This window comes from Phyllobates terribilis, unplaced genomic scaffold (genome assembly GCF_046119375.1).
Source record: "Phyllobates terribilis strain yellow unplaced genomic scaffold, ASM4611937v1 Scaffold_11__3_contigs__length_659146591, whole genome shotgun sequence".
In the NCBI taxonomy this organism is placed as follows: Eukaryota; Metazoa; Chordata; class Amphibia; order Anura; family Dendrobatidae; genus Phyllobates; species Phyllobates terribilis.
In genome coordinates this window covers 518,630,262-518,656,715 of record NW_027362771.1, presented here as the reverse complement: position 1 = coordinate 518,656,715, position 26,454 = coordinate 518,630,262, and positions in this window count along the sequence as shown.

Genomic DNA, 26,454 nt, shown 5'->3' with positions numbered 1-26,454 from the left:
TTAGGAGCATGGCTCTTCCAAAATCCAAAGCGGGCGCTCCCAAGACTTGCAGTGCCTGGTCCTTTTTTGACACAGTTGCAGATGACATTTGCTTTGTCAAATGCAAGCTGTGTAATCAGAAGGTGAAAAGAGGGAAAAGTGTCAGCAACCTCAATACCACAAATATGTGGAAACATGTGCGGACCAAGCACGTGGTGGAGTTACAAAAACACACTGAAGACCTAGGCCAACCTACAGCGCCACCTACCACCTCTTCAGCTTGTGTTGTAGCCTCTTCCTCCAGCTCACACACAGCTGGTTCGGCTTCCTCACAGGATCGCCATGGAAGAATCTCTGGCACTGTTGTACAGAGACACAGTGTAATTCCACCCACAGCACCACTTTCCCAGTCATCCTCACACTCCCAGGCCAGTCTACAGCCATCGTTAGCACAGGCATGGAAGAAAAGGCGCCCATACTCGGCAAACCACCCCCGAGCACAGGCTCTGAATGCTGGCATTGCTAAACTACTGGCCCTTGAAATGCTATCATTCAGGCTGGTGGAGACTGACACATTACGTAACTTTGTGGCATTGGCAGTCCCACAATACAACGTGCCCAGCCGCTTTTATTTCAGCAGGCAAGCCGTCCCTGCCCTGCAACATCATGTGGAGGGAAAAATTAAACATGCGCTACAAAACGCCGTCAGTAGCAAGGTCCACCTGACCACCGATGCGTGGACCAGTAAGCATGGACAGGGACGATACCTTTCCCTCACTGCCCATTGGGTAAATGTTGTGGATCCGGGTACAGATCTTGAGAGTGGCACTGTACGTGTTCTGCCAACTCCAAGGATTGCAGGAATTCAGTCTGTACACATTGACTCCTCCTCATACTCCAGTTCCTCTGAATCAGCGCTGCAGGAGCCGTCACGGTCTACCTCCACATCGACCCGTGAACGGTTACCTGTTATTTTTACCAATATGAGCACAGCCGTGGCCAAACGTCAACAGGCCGTATTAAAATTAATTTCTTTGGGGAATCGAAGCCACACAGCGCAGGAGCTCTGGAATGCCATCAAGCAGCAGAGCGACGTGTGGTTTGTGCTAGCGAATCTCCAGCCAGGCATGGTAGTGTGTGACAATGGCCGAAATCTGGTGGCATCTCTGGGCCTAGGCAACCTCACTCACATCCCATGTCTGGCACATGTGCTCAACTTGGTCGTGCAGAGTTTTTTGAGGGACTATCCGGATCTTGATGCACTGCTTCACAAGGTCCGCATAGAGTGCGCTCACTTGCGGCGTTCCAGCAATGCAAGATCACGCATTGCAGCTCTGCAGCGCCGATTACGTCTTCCGGAACATCGCATCATATGTGACCTACCCACCATGTGGAATTCAATGTTACATATGTTGGAGAGGTTGTGTGAGCACCAGGCAGCAGTAATGGAGTACCAGCTGCAGCAGGCGCAAAGAAGTCGCAGTGCGCGCCGTTCACACTTCACCACCACTGAGTGGGCCTCTATGAAGGACATTTGCCACGTTTTGCGTGCCTTCGATTATTCCACCCGGATGGCGAGAGCAGATGATGCACTAGTCAGCATGACTATCCCCCTTATCTGCCTGCTTGAAAAAACACTGCAAGCACTAAGGGACGAGGTTTTAGAAGAGGTGGAGGATGAGGAGTCACAAATGCCATCTGCTTCTCTACAGTCTGCGCAACGTGGTTCCTCTCAAAGGCCTAGGCAGGGGACACTTTGTGAGGAGGATGAGGAGGAGTCAATGGATGAGGAAGACATCTGTCCAGAGGAGGGAGGTACACAATGCTCTAGTAGTCAGTATCTAGAGCGAGGGTGGGGTGATGCAGAGCAGGCAGAGATTACGCCTCAAGCTGGGGACAGCGTTTCTTGGCCAGTTGGCAGTCTGCAGCACATGGTTGATTTCATGCTGCAGTGCCTGAGAAACGACCGCCGCATCGCCCACATTCTCAACATGGCTGATTATTGGGTGTCCACCCTCCTAGATCCTCGCTACCGGGACATCTTACAAAGCCTCATAACACCGTTGAACCGGGAGCGTAAAATGCGGGAGTACCAAGACACACTGGTGCATTCCATCATGTTCTCCATTCCAACCGAGAGCAGTGCTGCTAGTGCTTTACAAAGCAGCTCAGTGCGTCGAGGCAGTGGAGGAAGCTCTGCACCAAGAGGGAGCAGAAGCAGTGCCTCAGCACAAGGCAAGACCAGTGTGGCCGAAATGTGGTAAAGTTTTGAGTCCCCGCCACCACAAATGTCTACACCATCACAGACGGCTCCAGTCAGCAGGAGGCAACGTTTCCGTCAGATGGTGACAGACTACATGTCTTGCCCTCTTAGTGTACTCCCAGACGGCTCTTCTCCCTTCAAGTTTTGGGTCTGTAAGCTGGATACTTGGCCAGAGCTTAGTCAGTATGCATTGGAGGTGCTAGCTTGCCCTGCTGCTAGTGTATTATCGGTACGCGTCTTTAGTGCCGCAGGTGGTGTACTAACAGACCGTCGCATGCGACTATCCTTCGATAACGTTGACCGGCTTACTTTTCTCAAAATGAACAAGGCCTGGATCTCTCATGAATTTGCCAGTCCTCTTCCAGAATAAATAATTGGTTGGCAACAGTATCCAGGTCTCCTGTTCTGTTCATGTTTCTACAACCTGAACTGTAATCCCTGAGCTCCAACACCGCCAGTTGGCGCTCGGAAGTGCCGTCTGCACAGTCAACACTTGCTGCCGTGCTATAGGGGTTCAGTAACGTCAGCTGTTCCCCTGCTGTGCGGACGGCAATTTCTCCTGCTCTGTCCACATTCTCACTACTACAGATTTTAAAGTTGCTCCAATTACACCTCTGGCTCCTCTGTTTTCAGTATTATCCCTGAGCTCCAACACCGCCAGTTGGCGCTCGGAAGTGCCGTCTGCACAGTCAACACTTGCTGCCGTGTTATTGGGGTTCAGTAACGTCAGCTGTTCCCCTGCTGTGCGGAAGGAAATTTCTCCTGCTCTGTCCACATTCTCACTACTACATATTTTAAACTTGCTCCAATTACACCTCTGGCTCCTCTGTTTTCAGTATTATCCCTGAGCTCCAACACTGCCAGTTGGCGCTCGGAAGTGCCGTCTGCACAGTCAACTCTTGCTGCCGTGTTATTGGGGTTCAGTAACATCAGCTGTTCCCCTGCTGTGCGGACGGCAATTTCTCCTGCTCTGTCCACATTCTCACTACTACAGATTTTAAAGTTGCTCCAATTACACCTCTGGCTCCTCTGTTTTCAGTATTATCCCTGAGCTCCAACACCGCCAGTTGGCGCTCCGAAGTGCCGTCTGCACAGTCAACACTTGCTGCCGTGTTATTGGGGTTCAGTAACGTCAGCTGTTCCCCTGCTGTGCGGACGGCAATTTCTCCTGCTCTGTCCACATTCTCACTACTACAGATTTTAAAGTTGCTCCAATTACACCTCTGGCTCCTCTGTTTTCAGTATTATCCCTGAGCTCCAACACCGCCAGTTGGCGCTCAGAAGTGCCGTTTGCACAGTCAACACTTGCTGCCGTGTTATTGGGGTTCAGTAACGTCAGCTGTTCCCCTGCTGTGCTAACGGCAATTTCTCCTGCTCTGTCCACATTCTCACTACTACAGATTTTAAAGTTGCTCCAATTACACCTCTGGCTCCTCTGTTTTCAGTATTATCCCTGAGCTCCAACACCACCAGTTGGCGCTCGGAAGTGCCGTCTGCACAGTCAACATCCACTGTACTACTGATTTAAAACCTCCACCAAATACACCTCTGGCTCCTCTGTTTTCAGTATTATCCCTGAGCTCCAGTTGGCGCTCTGAAGTGCCGTCTGCACAGTCAACACTTGCTGCCATATTATTGGGGTTCAGTAACATCAGCTGTTCCCCTGCTGTGCGGACAGCAATTTCTCCTGCTCTGTCCACATTCTCACTACTACAGATTTTAAAGTTGCTCCAATTACACCCCTGGCTACTCTGTTTTCAGTATTATCCCTGAGCTCCAACACCGCCAGTTGGCGCTCGGAAGTGCCGTCTGCACAGTCAACGCTTGCTCCAGTGTTATTGGGGTTCAGTAACGTCAGCTGATCCCCAGCTGTGTGTCCAGCAAATTCTCCTGCTTTGTCCACATCCACTGTACTACTGATTTAAAACCTCCTCCAAATACACCTCTGGCTCCTCTGTTTTTAGTATTTACCCTGGGCTCCAATACCGCTAGTTGCTGCTCAGAAGTGCCGTCTGCACAGTCAACGCTTGCTCCAGTGTTATTGGGGTTCAGTAACGTCAGCTGATCCCCAGCTGTGTGTCCGGAAAATTCTCCTGCTTTGTCCACATCCGCTGTACTACTGAATTAAAACTTCCTCCAAATACACCTCTGGCTCCTCTGTTTTTAGTATTTACCCTGGGCTCCAATACCGCTAGTTGCTGCTCAGAAGTGCCGTCTGCACAGTCAATGCTTGCTCCAGTGTTATTGGGGTTCAGTAACGTCAGCTGATCCCCAGCTGTGTGTCCGGCAAATTCTCCTGCTTTGTCCACATCCACTGTACTACTGATTTAAAACCTCCTCCAAATACACCTCTGGCTCCTCTGTTTTTAGTATTTACCCTGGGCTCCAATACCGCTAGTTGCTGCTCAGAAGTGCCGTCTGCACAGTCAACACTTGCTCCAATGTTATTGGGGTTCAGTAACGTCAGCTGTTCCCCTGCTGTGTGTCCGGCAAATTCTCCTGCTTTGTCCACATCCACTGTACTACTGATTTAAAACTTGCTCCAATTACACCTCTGGTTCCACTCTGTTTTTAGAATTTACCCTGGGTTAAAGCACCACCAGCTGTTTCCCCTCAGTTTTTTTTGCACGGTTTCCAGCTGTTTCCGGGTAGTGTCAACGTCACTTTGCCTCCAATGCGATGTCCTGTCGTGTTGCGGTCGGGTTAGCCGACTCTATGGTGCCTGCAGTTTAGGTGACTCCTATGTGGGCTGCGGGATCTGGCAATGAAGGCTGGTTCCATAGTGCCAATAGGACAAGCACCCCCTGTAGGACTGTGGGTATTGGTAACAGTGGCCGGATCACAGCCTTGAACTTTTTTTTACATGGGTACCTTCTGCTACCCATCCGAGTTCCAGTACCGTCAGCTGGTTCTCAGCAGTGCCTTTGGATTAGGTGCCTCCTTCTCGGTATCCAAGTTCCACCAACGTCTGCTGGTCCTTGGTAGTGCTTTCTGACACATGTACCGCCTGCTTAGTAACCGAGTTCCAGTACCGTCAGCTGGTCTTCGGCAGTTCCATTGGCTCTTGTACCTTCTGCTAGCCATCCGGGTTCCAGCACCGTCAGCTCGTCCTCGGTAGTTTCATTTGCTCTTGTACCTTCTACTACCCATTCGGGTTCCAGTACCGTCAGCTGGTTCTCGGCAGTGTTTTTGGCACGGGTACTCCCTCCTGCCCAGCCTGGTTCCAGCACGCCAGCTGTTTCCGGGTAGTGTCAACGTCACTTTGCCTCCAATGCGTTGTCCTGTCGTGTTGCGGTCGGGTTAGCCGACTCTGTGGTGCCTGCAGTTTAGGTCACTCCTATGTGGGCTGCGGGATCTGGCAATGAAGGCTGGTTCCATAGTGCCAATAGGACAAGCACCTCCTGTAGGACTGTGGGTTTTGGTAACTGCGGCCGGCTCGCGGCCTTGAACTTTTTTTTACATGGGTACCTTCTGCTACCCATCCGGGTTCCAGTACCGTCAGCTGGTTCTTGGCAGTGCCTTTGGATTAGGTGCCTCCTTCTCGGTATCCAAGTTCCACCAACGTCTGCTGGTCCTTGGTAGTGCTTTCTGGCACAGGTACCTCCTGCTTAGTAACCGAGTTCCAGTACCGTCAGCTGGTCTTCTGCAGTTCCATTGGCTCTTGTACCTTCTGCTACCCATCCGGGTTCTAGTACCGTCAGCTGGTCCTCGGTAGTTCCATTTGCTCTTGTACCTTCTACTACCCATCCGTTTTCCTGTACCGTCAGCTGGTTCTCGGCAGTGTCTTTGGCACGGGTACTCCCTCCTGCCCAGCCTGGTTCCAGCACGCCAGCTGTTTCCGGGTAGTGTCAACGTCACTTTGCCTCCAATGCGTTGTTCTGTCGTGTTGTGGACGGGTTAGCCGACTCTATGGTGCCTGCAGTTTAGGTGACTCCTATGTGGGCTGCGGGATCTGGCAATGAAGGCTGGTTCCATAGTGCCAATAGGACAAGCACCCCCTGTAGGACTGTGGGTTTTGGTAACTGCGGCCGGCTCGCGGCCTTGAACTTTTTTTTCCATGGTTACCTTCTGCTACCCATCCGGGTTCCAGTACCATCAGCTGGTTCTTGGCAGTGCCTTTGGATTAGGTGCCTCCTTCTCGGTATTCAAGTTCCTCCAACGTCTGCTAGTCCTTGGTAGTGCTTTCTGGCACAGGTACCTCCTGATTAATAACCTAGTTCCAGTACCGTCAGCTGGTCTTCGGCAGTTCCATTGGCTCTTGTACCTTCTACTACCCATCCGGGTTCCAGTACCGTCAGCTGGTTCTCGGCAGTGTCTTTGGCACGGGTACACCCTCCTGCCCAGCCTGGTTCCAGCACGCCAGCTGTTTCCGGATAGTGTCAACGTCACTTTGCCTCCAATGCTTTGTCCTGTCGTGTTGCGGTCGGGTTAGCCGACTCTATGGTGCCTGCAGTTTAGGTGACTCCTATGTGGGCTGCGGGATCTGGCAATGAAGGCTGGTTCCATAGTGCCAATAGGACAAGCACCCCCTGTAGGACCGTGGGTTTTGGTAACTGCGGCCGGCTCGTGGCCTTGAACTTTTTTTTACATGGGTACCTTCTGCTACCCATCCGGGTTCCAGTACCGTCAGCTGGTTCTCGGCAGTGCCTTTGGATTAGGTGCCTCCTTCTCCATATCCAAGTTCCACCAACGTCTGCTGGTCCTTGGTAGTGATTTCTGTCACAGGTACCTCCTGCTTAGTAACCGAGTTCCAGTACCGTCAGCTGGTCTTCGGCAGTTCCATTGGCTCTTGTACCTTCTGCTACCCATCCGGGTTCCAGTACCGTCAGCTGGTTCTCGGTAGTTCCATTTGCTCTTGTACCTTCTACTACCCATCCGGGTTCCAAAACTGTCAGCTGGTTCTCGGCAGTGTCTTTGGCACAGATACTCCCTCCTGCCCAGCCTGGTTCCAGCACGCCAGCTGTTTCTGGGTAGTGTCAACGTCACTTTGCCTCCAATGCGTTGTCCTGTCGTGTTGCGGTCGGGTTAGCCGACTCTATGGTGCCTGCAGTTTAGGTGACTCCTATGTGGGCTGCGGGATCTGGCAATGAAGGCTGGTTCCATAGTGCCAATAGGACAAGCACCCCCTGTAGGACTGTGGGTTTTGGTAACTGCGGCCGGCTCGTGGCCTTAAAAAATTTTTTACATGGGTACCTTCTGCTACCCATCCGGGTTCCAGTACCGTCAGCTGGTTCTCGGCAGTGCCTTTGGATTAGGTGCCTCCTTCTCGGTATCCAAGTTCCACCAACGTCTGCTGGTCCTTGGTAGTGCTTTCTGGCACAGGTACCTCCTGCTTAGTAACTGAGTTCCAGTACCGTAAGCTGGTCTTCGGCAGTTCCATTGGCTCTTGTACCTTCTGCTACCCATCCGGGTTCCAGTACCGTCAGCTGGTCCTCGGTAGTTCCTCAGCCTTCTTGTACCTTCTGCTACATTTCCAAGTTCAAGCTTTTTGAAATGGTTCTTGGTAATCACTCTGGATCTCCCTGACGAGGACCCTGAAGACGAGGACCCTGAAGACCAACCCTAAGAAGACGAGGACCCCGAAGACGACGACTCTGAAGATGAGGACCCTGAAGACCACCCCGAAGAAGACGAGGACCCTGAAGACCACCCCGAAGAAGACGAGTACCCTGAAGACCACCCCGAAGAAGACGAGGACCCTGAAGACCACCCCGAAGAAGACGAGGACCCCCGAAGACGAGGACCCAGAAGACCAACCCGAAGAAGACGAGGACCCCGAAGACGACGACCCCCGAAGACGATGGCCCTGAAGTCCACCCCGAAGAAGACCAAGAAGATGACCCTGAAGAAGTTGACCAAGAGGACAAAGAAGAGAAGACAAGCACCAAGATACAGAAGAACAAGAGACAGAAAACCAAGAAGCAGAAATACAAGAAGCTGCAGAACAAAAAGTGGAAGAACATTAAGCATAAGACTAAAAATCAGAGCAAAAGATAATATCTAAATTATAAGCAGAAGATGACTAAGCAGTGTATGGGGGTGAGTCCGTTCCTCCTCGTGGTGCCCCTGGAAAAGACCTGCTGCTGCAGGCCAAACTGAACGCGGACAAATCCTGTTGTAAATCTTTTGTGACGGGCAGAACGAAAGGTGTAATGTCCAACCTTTTATAGATAACAACTACAGGAATGCCTGTCACAAATAAGAATATGATGAAGAAGAAGAATATGAAGAAGATGAAAAAATAGAATATGAAGAATGTAAAAAAAAAGAATAATACGAAGAAGGTGAAGAAGAAGAAGATGAAGAAGGTGAAGAAGAAGTGGATGAAAAAGATGCTGAGGATGATGAAGGAGAAAGTGTGGGAGAAGTAAAAAAGAAGGTGAAGGGCATGGAAGTAGTGAAACATAAATATCTGACAAAATATAAAAATACTTAACATAGTAAATATTTCCGTAACTCAGAACGTCTTAAAAAAAATATTAATTCCTGCTATTCCATTTGATTGGGCTAAACCTCTATGCCTTTATTGTCTCCCCCACCTCCCTCAATACATTCTACATTATTCTTAGTTGTTTTCCTTCATGTAGAATTAACCTACAAGGAAAGAAAGGGTTTATTTTCATTCCGATATTTCTGTCCCATTGACTTGCATTGGTTTCCAGTATCGGAATCGGCGATATCCGATACTTTTTCGGTATCGGTCCGATCCAATCCGATCCGATATTTCCCGATATCGGAAGGTATCGCTCAACACTACTGATGATGTCAAGCATCGCCTGCAACAAAGGTGAGTCGCCGACTAGTGACCGAAGCAAAAACCAGCACAGATGTTACAGTAGCATCCTTTTGCCATGATTTTTTAATTATGCAGCAATAACATTGCAGTTGTAAAGATTGAGTGTGAAACAGAACAGCAATGAAGATGATTAGTATGTAATACATGTCTTTTCAGGGCAATTGAAGCCTAGAATATTTTCGATCTGTAGCGAATCAATTTGCTGCATATCAAAATTTCTGGGAAAATTAGACAAATCTGTTGAATTTGAGTTTTCAAAAATCTGTTCATCTCTTATGGGAAACAATCTAAAAGCAGGAAAATCAGACGAGGCTACCTATAGACAACAAGGTAAAAATCAAAATTCCCATCTTAGGTGAAACTTTTAATATTAAATTGTTGAAATTCAATTTTTTATATGTAATATTCCGTGTCATTTTCATGTTTAGGGTGATATTACTTTAAATGGACCTTTATTTTACCCATAAATTCTCTAATTACTAGCAAGTAAGTCTTTTCCATTTTTTCTTCCCTTAATTTGAGAAATAGCTCCATTAAAACGATGGTGACCATGTGAGCTTTGAACAGCTGTATTAATGAGCTGCAGACTGCAGGAATAGAACAATTTCCTATTCTAGCAGACACTGCATTAGCATGGCACGTTTAATAGGATGGCACGTTTAATCCTCTGAACAATGAGGCAGATACATCTTTCAAAAGCTTTAAGTGCAAACAAGAGCTCATGTTACATTAATCTGAAACAATGTTACCTTAGGATTGAGGACAATTAATGGAGACATAGCGTACAGTACAATTTATTATAATATGATTCAAGCTAAAAGCTTTCTCTGCAAGTATTGTTCTTGGTATTAGGAACATTATGCATCAAAGTGATGTAACTGAGCCTGACAGAAACTGCTAACCGTTGCGTAGACTTTATAACAAGAGCATAACAGGAAATCATTAGATTAGTGTAAAGCAGCAGATATTAGCAGCGTGATGTCCAGTGGTGTGGCTGCATTATTTATGGTCTTCTAAACAATATGTTTAACATTATGTATCCTAATAGGATGACAAATCAAGGGGAAAAGAAGAAAATTGTCATAATAGTAATGTCATAACTAATACAGTACAAACCAAAATTTGGACACACCTTCTGATTTAAAGATTTTTCTGTATTTTCATGACTATGAAAATTGCACATTCACACTGAAGGCATCAAAACTATGAATTAGCACATGTGGAATTATATATTTAACAAAAAAGTGTGAAACAACTGAAAATATGTCTTATATTCTAGATTCTTCAAAGTAGCCACCTTTTGCTTTGATGACTGCTTTGCACACTCTTAGCATTCTCTTGATGAGCTTCAAGAGTAGAGATGAGCGGTGTTCGACTAGAACTGTTCGCCAATCTCAAATTCGAGCTGTTTTGGGCGGTGTTCGAGTTGTTCGACGAACCCGAACGATTTGCAAAAAATTCGGCTGTTCGAGGTTATGTTCGATAACTGTTCGTGCACCAAAAGCGTGTCCTGCATGTCTGGCGCTATTTAGAGCACCAATCATGCAGGGATTGTCTGCCACTCACTGTAATGCCACAGCCATGGTGGTTGTGGCATTACAGTGATTGCCCAAATCGATGGGAACTGTGCTCACAGTGAAACACGAAAAGCCGGCAATTCAGCAGCGGCATACACCGGTACCCGACAATTTAGAACCGAAAGAATAGAGCTTCACACATAGATTAGATAGATATAAACATGTCAGCCACATATATACGAAGTACAGTGAAAGTGCTGCTTACTGTACTTGTTATTTAGTGTAAAGGATTTATCAAAAAAAATAATAGTGTTTTCATGCACCATCTCTTTAAAAAAGCCGGCCGGCAATTCAGCAGCGGTACCCGACAATTTAAAATAGAAGGAATAGAGAATCACACATAGATTAGATAGATAGAAACATGTCAGTCACATATATATGAAGTACAGTGACAGTGTTGATTACTGTACTTGTCATTTAGTGTAAAGGATTTATCAAAAAAAATAATAGTGTTTTCATGCACCGTCTCTTTAAAAAAGCCGGCCGGCAATTCAGCATCTGTACCCAACAATTTAGAATAGAAGGAATAGAGAATCACACATAGATTAGATAGATAGAAACATGTCAGTCACATATATATGAAGTACAGTGACAGTGTTGCTTACTGTACTTGTCATTTAGTGTAAAGGATTTATTAAAAAATATAATAGTGTTTTCATGCACTGTCTCTTTAAAAAAGCCGTCCGGCAATTCAGCATCTGTACCCGACAATTTATAACAGACAGAATAGAGCTTCACACATAGATTAGATAGATAGAAACATGTCAGTCACATATATATGAAGTACAGTGATAGTGTTGGTTACTGTACTTGTCATTTAGTATTAAAATAAAGGATTTATTATTAAAAAAAATTGGCGTGGGGTTCCCCTTAATTTTAGTCTCTAGCGGAGGTTAAGCAGACAGCTGGGGCAGATGTTTGAAGCCTGGGAAGGGGGTAATACCCACGGAGCTTCCCAGGCTACTAATATCAGCCCCCAGCTGAATACATAGCCTTTACTAGCTATTAAAATGGGGGACCCCCCCAAAAAAATGACGTGGGGTCCCCCCTAATTTAATAGCTAGCAAAGGCTAGGCAGACAGCTGGGGGCTGATATTAATAGCCCAGGAAGGGAGCCATGAATATTGGCCCCCTCCCAGGCTAGAAACACCAGCCGTCAGCTGCCCCAGAAATGGCGCATTCATAGGATGCGCCAATTCTGGCACTTAGCCTCGCTCTTCCACGCTGCCCTGGTGCGGTGGCAGGGGGTAATAGGGCTGGGGTTGATGTCAGCTTATAATGCCAGCTGACATCAAGCCCAGGTTAGTAATGGAGAGGCATCTATAAGACACCCCCATTACTAACCCCATAGTAAAAGTTAAAAAAAACACAAACACTCAGAATAAAGTCCTTTAATTGAAATAAACACACAATTCTTTATTGTTCTAAATTAAACCATACTTACAATCACGCCCATTCCAGCTGAAGCCAACGATCTCCTGTAATAAAAATAAAATAATAAAGCAACATCATCCTTACCTTTCCATGGTTCCCACAAAAGCTTCAGCTCTGCTACATCGAGATGACAGGCTGGACCGCAGCAGAACGCCGCCATCCAGCCTGTCATCCCGCAGACACTGAGAGGAGCAGGCTTTCTTGCGCTCCACATTGTCTCTCTGTGACCGCATAAAGATGAGCCGAGGTCATGTCCAATGAACTCGGCTCACCTCATGCACGTCACTTACAGCGTGGGAGAATTCTCACGCTGAAGCGCTGAGTGCAGGAGAATTTTCCCACGCTGTCAGTGAGGTGCATGAGGTGAGCTGAGTTCATTGGACATGACCTCGGCTCATCTGGATGCCGTCACAGCGAGACACTGAGGAGCGCAAGCATGCCTGCTCTTCTCAGTGTCTGCGGCATGACAGGCTGGATGGCAGCGTTCAGCTGCGGTCCAGCCTGTCATCTCGATGTAGCAGAGCTGAAGCTGTCGTGGGAACCATGGAAAGGTAAGGATGAGGTTGGTTTATTATTTTTCTTTTATTGCAGGAGATCGTTGGCTTCAACTGGAATGGGCGTGATGGTAAGTATAGTTTAATTTAGAACAATAAAGAATTGTGTGTTTATTTCAATTAAAGGACTTTATTCTGGGTGTTGTGTTTTTTTTTAAATACTTTACTAGAAATTCATGGCGGTCATGTCTAATACTGGCATGACCCCATGAATTTTGGGCTTGGGGCCAGCTGATAATACCAAGCTGGCCCTAACCCCTTTATTACCCAGTGAGCCACCGCACCAGGGCCCTGGATGAGTTGGGTACAGCGCCAGAAGATGGCGCTTCTATGAACGCGCCATTTTCCGGGGTGACTGCGGACTGCAATTTGCAGCGGGGGGGGCCCAGAAAGCTTGGGCCTCCCTGCGCTGCAGATTCCAGCCCCCAGCTGCCTAGTTGTACCTGGCTGGACACAAAAATAGGGCGAAGCCCCACGTATATTTTTTTTAATTATTTCATGAAATTCATGAAATAATTAAGAAAAAAAGGCCTTCCCTATATTGTTGTGTCCGGCCAGGTACAAATAGTCAGCTGGTGGTTGGGGGCAGCCCGTTCCTGCCTGCTGTACCTGGCTGGACACAAATATAGTGCGAAGCCCCACTTCAATTTTTTTTTATTATTTCAGGAAATTCATGAAATAATTAAAAAAAAATTGACGTGGGGCTTCGCACTATATTTGTGTCCAGTCAGGTGCAGCAGGCAGGAACGAGCTGCCCCCAACCACCAGCTGCCTATTTGTACCTGGCCGGACACAACAATATAGGGAAGCCCTTTTTTTCTTAATTATTTCATGAAATAATTTAAAGAAAATTGACGTGGGGCTTCGCCCTGTTTTTGTGTCCAGCCAGGTACAACTATGCAGCTGGGGGCTGGAATCCGCAGCGCAGGGAGGCCCAAGCTTTCTGGGCCACCCCCGCTGCAAATTGCAGTCCGCAGCCACCCCGGAAAATGGCGCGTTCATAGAAGCGCCATCTTCTGGCGCTGTACCCAACTCATCCAGGGCCCTGATGCGGTGGCTCACTGGGTAATAAAGGGGTTAGGGCCAGCTTGGCATTATCAGCTGGCCCTAAGCCCAAAATTCATGGGGTCACGCCAATATTAGACATGACCACCATGAATTTCTAGTAAAGTATTTAAAAAAAACACAACACCCAGAAAAAAGTCCTTTAATTGAAATAAACACACAATTCTTTATTGTTCTAAATTAAACCATACTTACCGTCACGCCCATTCCAGCTGAAGCCAACGATCTCCTGAAATAAAAGAAAAATAATAAAGCAACATCATCCTTACCTTTCCATGGTTCCCATGACAGCTTCAGCTCTGCTACATCGAGATGACAGGCTGGACCGCAGCAGAACGCTGCCATCCAGCCTGTCATCCCGCAGACACTGAGAAGCGCAGGCTTGCTTGCGCTCCACAGTGTCTCTCTGTGAGGGCATCCAGATGAGCCGAGTTAATGTCCAATGAACTCGGCTCACCTCATGCACGTCACTGACAGCGTGGGAAAATTCTCCTGCACTCAGCGCTTCAGCGTGGGAGAATTCTCACACTGAAGCGCTGAGTGCAGGAGAATTCTCCCACGCTGTCAGTGACGTGCAGGAGGTGAGCTGAGTTCATTGGACATGAGCTCACCTTATGCACGTCACTGACAGCGTGGGAAAATTCTCCTGCACTCAGCGCTTCAGCGTGGGAGAATTCTCACGCTGAAGCGCTGAGTGCAGGAGAATTCTCCCACGCTGTCAGTGACGTGCAGGAGGTGAGCTGAGTTCATTGGACATGAGCTCACCTTATGCACGTCACTGACAGCGTGGGAGAATTCTCCTGCACTCAGCGCTTAAGCGTGAGAATTTTCCCACGCTGTCAGTGACGTGCATGAGGTGCGCCGAGTTCATTGGACATGAACTCGTCTCATCTTTATGCTGTCACAGCCAGACACTGCAGAGCGCAAGCATGCCTGCGCTTCTCAGTGTCTGCGGGATGACAGGCTGGATGGCAGCGTTCTGCTGCGGTCCAGCCTGTCATCTCGATGTGGGCAGAGCTGAAGCTGTCGTGGGAACCATGGAAAGGTAAGGATGATGTTGCTTTATTATTTTTCTTTTATTGCAGGAGATCGTTGGCTTCAGCTGGAATGGGCGTGATGGTAAGTATGGTTTAATTTAGAACAATAAAGGATTGTGTCTTTATTTCAATTAAAGGACTTTATTCTGGGTGTTTGTGTTTTCTTTTAACTTTGACTATGGGGTTAGTAATGGGGGTGTCTTATAGACGCCTCTCCATTACTAACCTGGGCTTGATGTCAGCTGGCATTATAAGCTGACATCAACCCCAGCCCTATTACCCCCTGCCACCGCTACAGGGCAGCGTGGAAGAGCGAAGCTAAGTGCCAGAATTGGCGCATCCTATGAATGCGCCATTTCTGGGGCGGCTGACGGCTGGTGTTTCTAGCCTGGGAGGGGGCCAATATTCATGGCTCCCTTCCTTGGCTATTAATATCAGCCCCCAGCTGTCTGCCTAGCCTTTGCTAGCTATTAAATTAGGGGGGACCCCACGTCATTGTTTTGAGGGGGTCCCCCATTTTAATAGCTAGTAAAGGCTAGGTATTCAGCTGGGGGCTCATATTAGTAGCCTGGGAAGCTCCGTGGGTATTACCCCCTTCCCAGGCTTCAAACATCTGCCCCAGCCGTCTGCTTAACCTCCGCTAGAGACTAAAATTAAGGGGAACCCCACGCCAATTTTTTTTAATAATAAATCCTTTATTTTAATATTAAATGACAAGTACAGTAACCAACATTATCACTGTACTTCATATATATGTGACTGACATGTTTCTATCTATCTAATCTATGTGTGAAGCTCTATTCTGTCTGTTATAAATTGTCGGGTACAGATGCTGAATTGCCGGCCGGCTTTTTTAAAGAGACGGTGCATGAAAACACTATTATTTTTTTTAATAAATCCTTTACACTAAATGACAAGTACAGTAAGCAACATTGTCACTGTACTTCATATATATGTGACTGACATGTTTCTATCTATCTAATCTATGTGTGAAGCTCTATTCTGTCTGTTATAAATTGTCGGGTACAGATGCTGAATTGCCGGCCGGCTTTTTTAAAGAGACAGTGCATGAAAACACTATTATATTTTTTAATAAATCCTTTACACTAAATGACAAGTACAGTAAGCAACACTGTCACTGTACTTCATATATATGTGACTGACATGTTTCTATCTATCTAATCTATGTGTGAGGCTCTATTCCTTCTTGTCTAAATTGTCGGGTGCCGGTGTATGCCGCTGCTGAATTGCCGGCCGGCTTTTTTAAAGAAAGCGTCTTCTGAGCAGTTTGTCAGCTTTTGGACACCTTTGAAGGTGTTTTCTATGTGTTTCTATGTGTTTTTGTTTGCCTGCCATTGGTTTTAACGGTGTTCGACGGTGTTCTAAGGTGTTCGACGAACAGTTCGACGAACAGTTCCTCGAACATCCCGGTGTTCGACGAACCGAACCGAACCCGAACACTACGGGGGTGGCTCAACACTATTCAAGAGGTAGTCACCGGAAATGGTCTTCCAACAATCTTGAAGGAGTTCCCAGAGATGCTTAGCACTTGTTGGCCCTTTTGCCTTCACTCTGCGGTCCAGCTCAACCCAAACCATCTCGATTGGGTTCAGGTCTGGTGACTGTGGAGGCCAGGTCATCTGACGTAGCACCCCATCACTCTCTTTCTTGGTAAAATAGCCCTTACACAGCCTGGAGGTGTGTTTGGGATCATTGTCCTGTTGAAAAATAAATGATGGCCCAACTAAACGCAAACCGGATGGAATAGCATGCCGCTGCAAGATGCTGTGGTAGTGATGCTGGTTCAGTATGCCTTCAATTTTGAATAAATCCCCAACAGTGTCACCAGCAAAGCACCCCCACACCATCACACCTCCTCCTCCATGCTTCACGGTGGGAACCAGGCATGTAGAGTCCATCCGTTCACCTTCTCTGCATCGCACAAAGACACAGTGGTTGGAACCAAAGATCTCAAATTTGGACTCATCAGACCAAAGCAGAGATTTCCACTGGTCTAATGTCCATTCCTTGTGTTCTTTAGCCCAAACAAGTCTCTTCTGCTTGTTGCCTGTCCTTAGCAGTGGTTTCCTAGTAGCTATTTTACCATGAAGGCCTGCTGCACAAAGTCTCCTCTTACCAGTTGTTGAAGAGATGTGTCTGCTGCTAGAACTCTGTGTGGCATTGACTTGGTCTCTAATCTGAGCTGCTGTTAACCTGCGATTTCTGAGGCTGGTGACTCGGATAAACTTATCCTCAGAAGCAGAGGTGACTCTTGGTCTTCCTTTCCTGGGGCGGTCCTCATGTGAGCCAGTTTCTTTGTAGCGCTTGATGGTTTTTGCAACTGCACTTGGGGACACTTTCAAAGTTTTTCCAATTTTTCGCACTGACTGATCTTCATTTCTTAAAGTAATGATGGCCACTCGTTTTTCTTTACTTAGCTGCTTTTTTCTTACCATAATACAAATTCTAACAGTCTATTCAGTAGGACTATCAGCTGTGTATCCACCTGACTTCTGCACAACACAACTGATGGTCCCAACCCCATTTATAAGGCAAGAAATCCCACTTATTAAACCTGACAGGGCACACCTGTGAAGTGAAAACTATTTCCAGTGACTACCTCTTGAAGCTCATCAAGAGAATGCCAAGAGTGTGCAAAGCAGTCATCAAAGCAAAAGGTGGCTACTTTGAAGAACCTAGAATATAAGACATATTTTCAGCTGTTTCACACTTTTTTGTTAAGTATATAATTCCACATGTGTTAATTCATAGTTTTGATGCCTTCAGTGTGAATGTACATTTTTCATTGTCATGAAAATACAGAAAAATCTTTAAATGAGAAGGTGTGTCCAAACTATTGGACTGTACTGTATGTCGGTGGGCAACTTTCATTGACGTGCATGCACATGACACGTTGTTGGGTTCAGGTATGAGAATACACTGACTACAAAGGGAAGGAAACTCTATTGTTGGATATTGATGTCAGATGATGGCACCATCCATTAATTACCATCCACTAAGCCCTCTCAGACATCTCCATGAGTTAGCCACCTTGTCCCCTTCAAGGAAAGATGTAGATCCAAGCCAAAACCACTCTGCAATACACAAATAAGGCTGCATTCACACATCCATATGATGCCCGATTTTTTTATCGGACAGCATATGGAACCATTGAGCAGTATGGATATATTCATATAACCGTTAAAATTACGGATCCATGAGTGAGATCCAGGAAACTTAAAGTATACCCTACTCCGATCTGATCTTGAGGATCAAAATATGACATACTCAATGGGTCGGACAGCACACCGACACGTCACATGTATGAAGTTATAGGATTACCGCCACAGAAATAAGACAGAAGAAGAATCGACACCTTCAAAATGTGGTGCTTGAGAAGGATCTTAGCAATACCATGGATGACAAGAAGAAGAAAGAAATCAATTTTGGAACAAATCAATCTAGACATGTTACATAGTTACATAGTTACATAGTTACATAGTTTATAAGGCCGAAAAAAGACAAGCGTCCATCCAGTTCAGCCTATTTCTTGTGCACTGCAGCTATTCCGCAAAAAAAACCCATGCGGTATAGGCCAATTTACATCATTGAGGAACAATTCACTTCCCGACTCCAATCTGGCAGTCAGATTAAATCCCTGGATTAATTAACTATCACTAAGCATAAGATGTAATTTTATTGATCTGAAGAAAGGCTTCCAGGCCTCTCTTGAACTCATTAAGTGAGTTGGACATCACCACTTCCTCTCCCAGAGAGTTCCAGAGTCTCACGGCTCTGACCGTAAAGAATCCCCTTCTATGCTGGTGCAGGAACCTCCTTTCCTCCAGACGCATAGTGTGCCCCCTCGTCTTTGTCACCATCCTTGGTATAAACAGGTCATGGGAGAGATCTCTGTACTGCCCCCTGATGTATTTATACATGTTTATGAGGTCTCCCCTAAGCCTTCTCTCTTCCAATGTAAATAGGCCTAATTTTGACAACCTCTCTGGGTAGTCTAGTTACTCGAAGCAAGGATCACCAAGCTACATCTTACCTACTTTGGACACAACACACAAAGACAATCACTAAAGAAGTACATCATGGTAGGAAGAATAGAAGGAATAAGGCGAAGAGGAAGACCATCAACTCGATGGCTTGATACAATCAAAATGGTGGCAGAGAAGACCTTGGTGAAACTATGTAGATGGAAGTCCGTTAAATAATAATATCATCACCTTAGTGTTTTAGTATGGGGAAGAATTGCAAACGGCTTTGTAAAGTTTAGAAATTTTGCAACAATTGACTTTTTACCCACAGGTTTGTGGTGTACCATTAGTGTGATTATTTTGCCATTTATGGACTGCACTGTGTAGCCACAGAGCCATAGACTGGGAGATAGTAACTTAGTTTTGCCTCTAATGTAGAATATACTTCTACCTGTCCCAGAATCTCTTTGAGAAATGTGTGTAAGAGAAGGAGGCTCATAATCAAGGGTGAGGGAATGTCTCATAGTGCCAAAGTAACACCCAAAACCCTGAAGTTCTCTTCAGTTTAGTATCATAGCTGTTGGTTGATCATTCATTTAATTACTACCATCTGTTCCATAAAGGTCACCCTACACATTATGTAAAAGTTGATATTCGGTTGTGTCCACTCATTTCAACAGAATCGACTGATCATTGGAGGTGTAGGGGGACTCCCGAATCTCATCGTTTGGGAGAGATAAAAATAGGTTGGTTATATTTTAATTGTCAAGTCCTTTTGTTCTGAAGGCAGATAAGCCACTACTAGATAGAGAACAGGTCAACACTAGTGTTGAGCATTCCGATACTGAAATATCGGGTATCGGCCGATATTCGCGGTATCGGAATTCCGATACTTAATTCCGATACTTTTGCAATATCGTATACCGGAATCGGAAGTTCCCATAATGCAATGAGCCATTTTCATTTTATTCAGCCAATGAGGATCCTAAGAAGTGTGGGCACATCCTGCTAGGCATGTAGGCATCTTAACTAATGGCATGGCTGTGATTGGCTGCTGAAATGATGTCATGATGCACTATAAAAGCCGCCGCCGCCATTTTGAGCTCACTATGCTGTGAATTCAGTTAGGGATAGGACGCTGTTGTTCTGAGGGACAGTTTTAGCTACCTATTTGGTCTATTCTGCTCTACCCAAGCTACTTTATAAATCGTTGTGCCTTGCAGTGCTAGTGCACAGTTCTCTGTGCTGTTCACCGTTTTCTGCAAGGTCTCTGTGTGTGAGTGCAGCTCACGCTGTAGTGTGTGCTTCAGCCACATCTGGTTATAGTGCACTCAGTGTGTGTCACTGCCTCATACATTGTCCTTTTTTGCCAATTCATAATTTTTCCTGATATCTCCTATTAGTGTGGTGATTCCATCGGTATTCAGCTAAATTGGTTCCAAACACACTATATAGGAGTAGACAGAGAAATTTTTTTGGTCTTGCAGCGCTAGTGCACAGTGCTCTGCATCTGTACTGTTCACCGCTGTCTGCAAGGTCTGGTGTGTGAGTGCAGCTCACCCTGTAGTGTGTGCTTCAACCACGTCTGGTTGTAGTGCACTCAGTGTGTGTCACTGCCTCATACATTGTCCTTTTTTGCCAATTCATAATTTTTCCTGATATCTCCTATTAGTGTGGTGGTTCCATCCGTATTCAGCTAAATTGGTTTCAAACACACTATATAGGAGTAGATAGAGAAATTTTTTTGGTCTTGCAGCACTAGTGCACAGTGCTCTGCATCTGTACTGTTCACCGCTGTCTGCAAGGTCTGGTGTGTGAGTGCAGCTCACCCTGTAGTGTGTGCTTCAACCACATCTGGTTGTAGTGCACTCAGTGTTTGTCACTGCCTCATACATTGTCCTTTTTTGCCAATTCATAATTTTTCCTGATACCTCCTATTAGTGTGGTGGTTCCATCCGTATTCAGCTAAATTGGTTCCAAACACACTATATAGGAGTAGATAGACAAATTTTTTTGGTCTTGCAGCGCTACTGCACAGTGCTCTGCATCTGTACTGTTCACCGCTGTCTGCAAGGTCTGGTGTGAGTGCAGCTCACCCTGTAGTGTGTGCTTCAACCACGTCTGGTTGTAGTGCACTCAGTGTGTGTCACTGCCTCATACATTGTCATTTTTTGCCAATTCATAATTTTTCCTGATTTCTCCTATTAGTGTGGTGGTTCCATCCGTATTCAGCTAAATTGGTTCCAAACACACTATATAGGAGTAGTTAGAGGAGCCTTTCTGCAGCATTGGGCCCTGCAGCCCCAGACAGATTAGTATTAGCCTATTTTTTGTAGCCTCATCTATTGCATTGTAGGTTACCTTCCTACATTGTAATAGCTACAAAAAGTTTGTGATACTATCGTTATTACATCTTTAGGCACATCCAGTGTCTTTTTGTGACAAAAAAAACCTAAATAAAGTTCACCAAACACTCCACTTTACAGTTGTGTAGGCCACATTAGCTCATATTAAAGTCTAGTCCACACTTTATAAAATTAGTGTTTCTTATACCTGTTAGCAGCTGTTCAGGAATAAGCACACTAAGTCCTTAGTACTTTTCTGCCTATCTTTATCAGTCTACCAAGATGAAGAAGGCAGGGAGTAAGGCATGTGGTCGTCGGCGTGGGCTTGGGCGTGGAGTTTCTGCAGGGAGAGGACGTGAGGATTCTGTGCCTGCAGGGAGAGGACGTGGGGATTCTGTGCCTGCTGCGGGCACCAGTGACTCAGCATCCCCCAGTTTTACCAGGGAACAGTCCTTTATGCGCAGCTTTGTAGGAGCTAGCCGTACCCCACTGCTGCGGGAGGACCAAATTGAAGCCGTTGTCGGATGGATGGCAGCTAACGCATCGACTTCAATTAGTTCCAGATCCTCTCAGGTCCTGAGCACTGAAGAGCACCCATCTGTCTCTTCACCACCTGCCAAATTGCCCAGGCAGTCAGAGAGCCCTGTACAGGAGCCATCTCTACTTCTGTTCTCTGAATCTCTTGGCTTGGAAAGAGGGGGCCAGCCAAGCAGAATTCGAGAATTTGAAGAAGAGGTAGTATGCAGTGATGCGCAACCGTTTTGTCTCTCTGAATCTGAAGAGGCGGGTGGGCCAGTGCCTATGGTCAGCAGCACACCTCAGTACGCATCTGATGATGAGACTCAGGTGCCACTTTCTGGTGCGTACTGTGCTGTCGAGACTACCCAGGAGAAGCAGTTGTTTGAAGAGGGTGGTGTAGATGATGAGGTCCTTGACCCATCATGGCGTGAGGGACAGGAAGGTGGTGGGAGCAGCTCGGAGGAAGAGATTCCCCGAACAGCCCAAAAAGGAGGGAGAGGGAGGGGGCAGACTTGGTTGCCTGTAGCCTCCACTTCGGCACCCATTAGGAGCATGGCTCTTCCAAAATCCAAAGCGGGCGCTCCCAAGAATTGCAGTGCCTGGTCCTTTTTTGACACAGTTGCAGATGACATTTGCTTTGTCAAATGCAAGCTGTGTAATCAGAAGGTGAAAAGAGGGAAAAGTGTCAGCAACCTCAATACCACAAATATGTGGAAACATGTGCGGACCAAGCACGTGGTGGAGTTACAAAAACACACTGAAGACCTAGGCCAACCTACAGCGCCACCTACCACCTCTTCAGCTCGTGTTGTAGCCTCTTCCTCCAGCTCACACACAGCTGGTTCGGATTCCTCACAGAATCGCCATGGAAGAATCTCTGGCACTGTTGTACAGAGACACAGTGTAATTCCACCCACAGCACCACTTTCCCAGTCATCCTCACACTCCCAGGCCAGTCTACAGCCATCGTTAGCACAGGCATGGGAGAAAAGGCGCCCATACTCGGCAAACCACCCCCGAGCACAGGCTCTGAATGCTGGCATTGCTAAACTACTGGCCCTTGAAATGCTATCATTCAGGCTGGTGGAGACTGACACATTCCGTAACTTTATGGCATTGGCAGTCCCACAATACAATGTGCCCAGCCGCTTTTATTTCAGCAGGCAAGCCGTCCCTGCCCTGCAACATCATGTAGAGGGAAAAATTAAACATGCGCTACAAAACGCCGTCAGTAGCAAGGTCCACCTTACCACCGATGCGTGGACCAGTAAGCATGGACAGGGACGATACCTTTCCCTCACTGCCCATTGGGTAAATGTTGTGGAGCCGGGTACAGATCTTGAGAGTGGTGCTGTACGTGTTCTGCCAACTCCAAGGATTGCAGGAATCCAGTCTGTACACATTGACTCCTCCTCATACTCCAGTTCCTCTGAATCAGCGCTGCAGGAGCCATCACGGTCTACCTCCACATCGACCCGTGAACGGTTACCTGTTATTTTTACCAATATGAGCACAGCCGTGGCCAAACGTCAACAGGCCGTATTAAAATTAATTTCTTTGGGGAATCGAAGCCACACAGCGCAGGAGCTCTGGAATGCCATCAAGAAGCAGAGCGACGTGTGGTTTGTGCCAGCGAATCTCCAGCCAGGCATGGTAGTGTGTGACAATGGCCGAAATCTGGTGGCAGCTCTGGGCCTAGGCAACCTCACTCACATCCCATGTCTGGCACATGTGCTCAACTTGGTCGTGCAGAGTTTTTTGAGGGACTATCCGGATCTTGATGCACTGCTTCACAAGGTCCGCATAGAGTGCGCTCACTTGCGGCGTTCCAGCAATGCAAGATCACGCATTGCAGCTCTGCAGCGCCGATTACGTCTTCCGGAACATCGCATCATATGTGACCTACCCACCAGGTGGAATTCAACGTTGCATATGTTGGAGAGGTTGTGTGAGCAGCAGGCAGCAGTAATGGAGTACCAGCTGCAGCAGGCGCAAACAAGTCGCAGTGCGCGCCGTTCACACTTCACCACCACTGAGTGGGCCTCTATGAAGGACATTTGCCACATTTTGCGTGCCTTCGATTATTCCACGCGGATGGCGAATGCAGATGATGCACTAGTCAGCATGACTATCCCCCTTATCTGCCTGCTTGAAAAAACACTGCAAGCACTAAGGGATGAGGTTTTGGAAGAGGTGGAGGATGAGGAGTCACAAATGCCATCTGCTTCTCTACAGTCTGCGCAACGTGGTTCCTCACAAAGGCCTAGGCAGGGGACACTTTGTGAGGAGGATGAGGAGGAGTCAATGGATGAGGTAGACATCTGTCCAGAGGAGGGGGGTACACAATGCTCTAGTAGTCAGTATCTAGAGCGAGGGTGGGGTGATGCAGAGCAGGCAGAAATCACGCCTCAAGCAGGGGACAGCGTTTGTTGGCCATTTGACAGTCTGCAGCACATGGTTGATTTCATGCTGCAGTGCCTGAGAAACGACCGCCGCATCGCCCACATTCTCAACACGGCTGATTATTGGGTGTCCATCCTCCTAGATCCTCGCTACCGGGACAACTTACAAAGCCTCATAACACCGTTGAACCGGGAGCGTAAAATGCGGGAGTACCAAGACGCACTGGTGCATTCCATCATGTTCTCCATTCCAACCGAGAGCAGTGCTGCTAGTGCTTTACAAAGCAGCTCAGTGCGTCGAGGCAGTGGAGGAAGCTCTGCACAAAGGGGGAGCAGAAGCAGCGCCTCAGCACAAGGCAAGACCAGTATGGCCGAAATGTGGCAAAGTTTTGTGTCCCCGCCGCCACAAATGTCTACACCATCACAGACGGCTCCAGTCAGCAGGAGGCAACGTTTCCGTCAGATGGTGACAGACTACATGTCTTGCCCTCTTAGTGTACTCCCAGACGGCTCTTCTCCCTTCAAGTTTTGGGTCTGTAATCTGGATATATGGCCAGAGCTTAGTCAGTATGCATTGGAGGTGCTAGCTTGCCCTGCTGCTAGTGTATTATCGGAACGCGTCTTTAGTGCCGCAGGTGGTGTACAAACAGACCGTCACATGCGACTATCCTCCGATAACGTTGACCGGCTTACTTTTCTCAAAATGAACAAGGCCTGGATCTCTCATGAATTTGCCAGTCCTCTTCCAGAATAAATAATTGGTTGGCAACAGTATCCAGGTCTCCTGTTCTGTTCATGTTTCTACCACCTGAACTGTAATCCCTGAGCTCCAACACCGCCAGTTGGCGCTCGTAAGTGGCATCTGCACAGTCAACACTTGCTGCCGTGTCATTGGGGTTCAGTAACGTCAGCTGTTCCCCGGCTGTGCGGACGGCAATTTCTCCTGCTCTGTCCACATTCTCACTACTACAGATTTTAAAGTTGCTCCAATTACACCTCTGGCTCCTCTGTTTTCAGTATTATCCCTGAGCTCCAACACCGCCAGTTGGCGCTCGGAAGTGCCGTCTGCACAGTCAACACTTGCTGCTATGTTATTGGGGTTCAGTAACGTCAGCTGTTCCCCTGCTGTGCGGACGGCAATTTTTCCTGCTCTGTCCACATCCACTGTACTACTGATTTAAAACCTCCTCCAAATACACCTCTGGCTCCTCTGTTTTCAGTATTATCCCTGAGCTCCAACACCACCAGTTGGCGCTCGGAAGTTCCGTCTGCACAGTCAACACTTGCTGCCATGTTATTGGGGTTCAGTAACGTCAGCTGTTCCCCTGCTGTGCGGACGGCAATTTCTCCTGCTCTGTCCGCATCCACTGTACTACTGATTTAAAACCTCCTCCAAATACTCCTCTGGCTACTCTGTTTTCAGTATTATTCCTGAGCTCCAACACCGCCAGTTGGCGCTCGGAAGTGCCGTCTGCACAGTCAACACTTGCTGCCATGTTATTGGGGTTCAGTAACGTCAGCTGTTCCCCTGCTGTGCGGACGGCAATTTCTCCTGCTCTGTCCACATTCTCACTACTACAGATTTAAAAGTTGCTCCAATTACACCTCTTGCTCCTGTGTTTCCAGTATTATCCCTGAGCTCCAACACCGCCAGTTGGCGCTCGGAAGTGCCGTCTGCACAGTCAACAATTGCTGCCGTGTCATTGGGGTTCAGTAACGTCAGCTGTTTCCCTGCTGTGCGGACGGCTATTTCTCCTGCTCTGTCCACATTCTCACTACTACAGATTTTAAAGTTGCTCCAATTACACCTCAGGCTCCTCTGTTTTCAGTATTATCCCTGAGCTCCAACACCGCCAGTTGGCGCTCGGAAGTGTGGTCTGCACAGTCAACACTTGCTGCCGTGTTATTGGGGTTCAGTAACGTCAGCTGTTCCCCTGCTGTGCGGACAGCAATTTCTCCTGCTCTGTCCACATCCACTGTACTACTGATTTAAAACCTCCTCCAAATACACCTCTGGCTCCTCTGTTTTCAGTATTATCCCTGAGCTCCAACACCGCCAGTTGGCGCTGGAAAGTGCCGTCTGCACAGTCAACACTTGCTGCCATGTTATGGGGATTCGGTAACGTCAGCTGTTCCTCTGCTGTGCGGACGGCAATTTCTCCTGCTCTGTCCACATTCTCACTACTACAGATTTTAGAGTTGCTCCAATTACACCTCTGGCTCCTCTGTTTTCAGTATTATCCCTAAGCTCCAACACCGCCAGTTGGCGCTTGGAAGTGCCGTCTGCACAGTCAACACTTGCTGCCGTGTTATTGGGGTTCAGTAACGTCAGCTGTTCCCCTGCTGTGCGGACGGCAATTTCTCCTGCTCTGTCCACATCCACTGTACTACTGATTTAAAACCTCCTCCAAATACACCTCTGGCTCCTCTGTTTTTAGTATTATCTCTGAGCTCCAACACCGCCAGTTGGCACTCGGAAGTGCCGTCTGCATAGTCA